Source organism: Brienomyrus brachyistius, chromosome 5 (genome assembly GCF_023856365.1).
Source record: "Brienomyrus brachyistius isolate T26 chromosome 5, BBRACH_0.4, whole genome shotgun sequence".
NCBI classification, from domain to species: domain Eukaryota; kingdom Metazoa; phylum Chordata; class Actinopteri; order Osteoglossiformes; family Mormyridae; genus Brienomyrus; species Brienomyrus brachyistius.
The window spans coordinates 12,396,138-12,402,137 of record NC_064537.1 but is presented as its reverse complement, the minus strand read 5'-3'; positions in this window follow the sequence as shown (position 1 = coordinate 12,402,137).

Sequence of the window (6,000 nt, the reverse complement as noted above, 5' to 3'; positions counted from 1 at the left end):
AGAGGCGAGGCGGCATGCAGAGGCGAGGCGGCGGAAGAGGCGAGGCGGCATGCAGAGGCGAGGCGGCAGGCAGAGGCGAGGCGGCATGCAGAGGCGAGGCGGCAGGCAGAGGCGAGGCGGCATGCAGAGGCGAGGCGGCATGCAGAGGCGAGGCGGCAGGCAGAGGCGAGGCGGCAGGCAGAGGCGAGGCGGCGGAAGAGGCGAGGCGGCATGCAGAGGCGAGGCGGCTCAGAGGCGAGGCGGCATGCAGAGGCGAGGCGGCGGAAGAGGCGAGGCGGCATGCAGAGGCGAGGCGGCAGGCAGAGGCGAGGCGGCATGCAGAGGCGAGGCGGCATGCAGAGGCGAGGCGGCATGCAGAGGCGAGGCGGCAGGCAGAGGCGAGGCGGCAGGCAGAGGCGAGGCGGCGGAAGAGGCGAGGCGGCATGCAGAGGCGAGGCGGCTCAGAGGCGAGGCGGCATGCAGAGGCGAGGCGGCGGAAGAGGCGAGGCGGCGGAAGAGGCGAGGCAGCTCAGAGGCGAGGCGGCATGCAGAGGCGAGGCGGCGGAAGAGGCGAGGCGGCAGGCAGAGGCGAGGCGGCATGCAGAGGCGAGGCGGCGGAAGAGGCGAGGCGGCTCAGAGGCGAGGCGGCATGCAGAGGCGAGGCGGCGGCAGAGGCGAGGCGGCATGCAGAGGCGAGGCGGCTCAGAGGCGAGGCGGCATGCAGAGGCGAGGCGGCAGGCAGAGGCGAGGCGGCAGGCAGAGGCGAGGCGGCATGCAGAGGCGAGGCGGCTCAGAGGCGAGGCGGCATTCAGAGGCGAGGCGGCTTTTAAGGTGTGGCTGCGAGCAGCTTTTCAAAGGCTTCTGCTACGCGTCCCACGGGTTTAATCAGGGCTCGGAAACTGGCGGAGGCACTGCAATGATTAAAAGGAAGATGCTCTTTTTAAATATTTTACAGTGCCATGCTGCTGTATCCTTTAACAAACTGCTTTTTTGATAATTGCGCCATGCGTGAGTGTGCACGCCTCACTGGGGTAAACATACTGCCTGTCATGTCTGAGTCAAATATTACAGCCATCATATCAATAATGATGCCGCCTTCTCTTGCTTATGAAAAACCACAAAGAAGCTTATAAGAAAAACGCAAAATTATTTTAAAAGATTCACCCTCACACCTCCATGGGTGGTGGCCTGAATCTCGCTCCCGCTTTGAGTGTGGATGTTGTATCCGTCTTCGTGCAGCTTAACGCTAGGTATTCCGGTTTCCTCCGGCAGTACTAAAGAGAGGAAGATTCGCAAATCGTCCATAGTGTGTGATTGTGTGTATGAGTATGCGGCAATAACCTTACAACCAATTTGGGGTCCTCCTCTGTCTGGAACTGGTTCCAGGTTGTGTGCGACATACAGTAAGATGGATGGATGATGGATGAATGGACTCGTGTTGGTTTTGCACTCACTGACCTGCCTTGCATTGTCACTTGTAGGACAATCACAGAAAGGCTCTACAAGCAGCTCCATGGTGACACCCGAGCTGCTCCTACCATTAAGGGGAAGTTTGGGTCAGAAGAGCCAGCCATCTTCCAACATGCGTTTAAGATCTAAACTCCAAGCTCTTCAGCCTGAAACCAGTGCCCTGCTCTGGCTGTACTACGTTTATTATTTATAAATCAATAAGACGACCATTAAAGGTGCCACCTTCTTTCCAGGGTTAATGGCCTCCTGCATGCACTTCAAACCAAAGCAGAGTTCGGCACAACATCCACAATTCATGGCTACAGAAAACCTGCCAATGCATTCAGCAGCCCCCGCAAGAGGCCTCAGAGCTGGATTCCTCACCAGTAGGTTGCAGGGTCGCCCCCCACTCAGATTATAATTCCTATAATGTTCATCGGGTTGTTTAACCTGAGATGAGAATGTGAGAATATAAACATCTGATGAGTAAAACTGCAGAACATATGCATGGGCCTGGACAGGACAGCCTACCGGCACAATGGTTAATTAGTACAATAAATAAACACCATATCTCACGTCAGAGCTTTTTCCACTGGTGTCCATTTCCATTGTTCTTCCCTGTGAGCTGTGCTGATTGTACAGAAGCATTTCAGTTGATGAAGCTGTGTGGGATACCGGCAGTCTCTGCGGATTAATGCTGAGTGTTAGATCATGTGTTCATCTCATTTTTCACACTTCAGTTTTCCTTTTTTAAATGCACTTTTTGCAATAAAAAGGTAATGAGATGCAGATGATAAATCCAGTTGGCGGCAGCTCATTTCAGTGCAAATTGCCAGTGCGACAGCAATGGCTTCAAGGTCAGTGCCCTCGCCTTCTCTTTGATACCTGAGGTGCATGTAGTGGGGCTGTCATTGAAGTTTTTGGGGCGAAATCCGGACACCGCAGGAGCAGAGAAACTCCTATTGGGCTTTCATCCCCGTTTTAATGCCGTCGGAAGGAAGTTTTGGAAAGGATTGAACCACTTTAAACTCTTAGATAAACTAACCGAGTGAGCTGCTGTGCAACTCTGACACTCTTGCATGCATACCAGCTGATTTCTGGAACTTTCTATACAGATACGTTAACATTTCAATAAGACGAATGCTCCGTTTAAGTGTTTTCGTCGTCCTGAAGCCGTCTGAGCACATCGCTGTGAGAGGTGATTATCACAACTGCATATCGGACAGAAAATGTTCCGTCACTTTTGCCAGCCCTCCCACTTTGCGATAAGTGGACGCTCATCTGTCTAAGCCAGCCAGAGCACAGCCCAGGAGATCTCACCGGGATTATTAGCTATAGAAACTCACCAGCTCTCAGCGGGAGTGTTTCCAGAACGATCCGCACAACGAGGAGCGCCGTGGATCTGTATATGTTACAAGGTCGTGGGAAACATGGGTATAAATGAATGGGTATAAATGCTGGAGTATCATAATCACACGAAGAGCAGCGCAGTGACTGAATATAAAACACTCATCTCCTTTGTTATTTTCAGGCCTGCTGACCCACTGGGAATGACATCTGTGTTGGTTCTTGCAAAGCAATCGGAGCGGCATTGTCATGAATGGTCACATCACATATACAAAACACTGCTTGCCTCTAATGCGAATGCTACTTTATCATGATCTGAAGGGGCAAAATCTTACAAAAAAAAACATAATAAATAATAAAGGTAAAGCCCACAAGAGAAAACCAGGAAGTGACATTAACGCATAACTCACGCATATAGCTCATGATGGCATAACTAGTAAGAAAGGATACATCAAAAACAAGAGATATTCGGCATATTTGTAGCACTCGATGAAAGGTTTTTTCTCCTCCCAATGCATTTTTGTGTCTCTCCTTACAATGTTAAAAATATATACATACACTGATGAGCCAAAACATGATGCTCCACGTGAAATAAATAATGCTGACTATCTATTAGAATGGAGCAAGTCAAAGTCTAGGATATATTAGCCAGTGACTAACATTATGTACTCATAGTCGACCTAGCCTTTACACCACCCCTTGGGGGCAACCCAGCAATGGGCAAGTCCCCCAGCCCGGTCCAGAGGATAGACCCCCACACGGGGGCCAGTATCCTATACGTCCCTGCCGTCTATGGGGGAAACATGGTGATGCCTGTGCCTTTGCCCGTAAGTTTACCCAAGACTCATCCTTGCCTCTTGTGCCTTTTGTCTCTTTCCTCTGGTGTGGTGGTTAAGGGTGCAGACTCATAAACTGCATGTCTGTCAAAGCCCCAGGAAGGAGTCCTGCTGTTGTACCCTTGAGCCAGGCACTTAAATGCAGAAGAAATCACTTTGACAAGGACCAGATCTTTAAGGCCAGACATATGGGTCAGACCATCCCCATAACAACAAGGGCTGTTCATGGTCAGTTGTGGTGAGCACTTAGAGCAGTAAGTTCCGGAGGAGTGAAAAACTGTAAACCGCTGACAAGGTGTTGGGTGACCACGAGTCTTCGAGGAGGGATGTGACCGAAGGCTCTCCCGTGTGGTACAAGCCAACAGAAGGGCTACTGTTCCGCAAATGCTCCACCTTACACAGTTTAGTGGGGGTTAGATTGAAGAGCATTAAAGCAGAGTTAATTGGGTTGTGTTCAAATATTGTCAAGAGACTGATTAACGGGAAACCTGTCCATGTTCAGATGCTTATTCCCTTATAAGCCTTTGATAATGGTTGGACGGTGTCATATCTGTATATAGCTATAGTACCCGGTTTTATAATTATGTATTGAACTTTTAAGTGGAGCCCTTGATCACCAAGGTAGACAGGGAAGTATATCAAGAAACAGTATCAGCAGTATGTAATCTCAGCAGTCTCCTCAGACTTTGATAATCTCGTGTTCCAATTCGGTCGTTTTCCACAGATGTTTGCGCTTCCAGATGCAAAGCACAGTTTGAAGTGCAGCTTCAGACCCATGGAAATTGTATGTTAGGGCTGGGCAATCTTATTCAGTAAGGGCTGTTGGGTATGTGGGTTTTGCTGCAACTCCCTAATTAGAGGACTGATCAGCTGAAGGGTCCTCACATCTGGGTTTGAACAGCTGACCTAATGGTTACCCCAAAAACCTGAATACACACCGGCCCTTTGCGGATAAGATCTCCCACCACTGCTGTATGCAGTGCTGCTGGGAGAGCTGTCATTCCCACTGACACGGAGGATCTGACCCACTGACAGCCAAATATTCATGTATTTCCACTGCTTGAAAGGCAGTTGATAACATAAAAACAGAACTTTTCATACTGTAAAACATGTTCACTGTAAGAAGGTTCATTATCTTGGTTCAAACATCTGATGGTTGAAGGACTCTACCGAAACTGTCTGTGATAGTATAGATGCTGAGGAGTTCAGCCCCTGAGAGAGCATCTTCAAAGGTGATAAGCCACCTGAAGAGTTCAGGTTTATCAGGGCATCTGCAGCATAATTCAGACCCCAGTCCTTCCCATCATAACAGGCGGCGGTGTGAGTCTTCGGTGACTGGTGCTTCTCAGGATCGAAAGGGCTAAATAATGCATCAGTGAGGCATCTCTTCACTCCCCGCTGCAGCCTGTTGTGGGACCTGCAGGCTCATCTGAACCGTCTGGCAATGATGAATAAGTAAACACCAGGTAGACTTCCATCACTTCAGCAGGAGATCAGTCGCCATTAGCACACGTGTACATGCTAAGGGGTGACGACTTTTGGCAAAAACAATTCAGGGCCCCCTTTTGAGGCACAATGACTCTAAAATTTAAAGTTAATTCAGAGCAGTAACTTGTGTTTCCCACGCAGCCCAAAGCTTAAATAGCACTGCTCTGTCTTTGTAATCAGTCTCTCTCAACAGAAGTAAAACTTGAAGACTGTGAGCATGTGGCAGCCCGCTCGAGGGTCTCTCAAACATAAATGCTCCATCGACCATATTCAGAACAAAAATGTGAAGGATTCACAGCCAGGGGTCGAAGGTTCTCAACACCCGGGTTTCTCCAGCAGTCTCCAGGAGGCTCTGGATGCTTAAACGATACACAGCCCAAGGTGAAATCACGTGTGTTTTTGGGTCTGGTAAAACAGTCAATCTAAAAATATGCACGGACTCATTTTTGTCCTGTTTAGTCCAGATTGTTGCTCCCACACAAACAGTCAAACTGGCGATCAGGTAGGAGGATGAGCGCTAATATTCTGTGCTCTGAAGGGAATTTTTACATGTATAGGTAAACTAAAAATACTAATGTTAATGACACCCGCGTAAAGCAGCCGTCGATGGGGGAAGAAGCCTGGTCACATAAAATAGAATTAAGAAAAAAAATTCAAAGTGTGATTTCTCCTGCTGCATAATTCAGCACTGTAGTCTGAAATACGAGGCAATTTGCCTTTCATTTACTGTAAAGGAAAAAAACTCCGTACATCAAGAAATTTTCACAAGCTAACTGAAAAGGAATCTAACACGTACATGATGAACGCATCAGCCACATTAAGGTCAATTTAACCAGTAGCAATAACTTCATTGGAATAAATTACTTTCATGACATTTTATTAACTTGTAGTAACATTATTA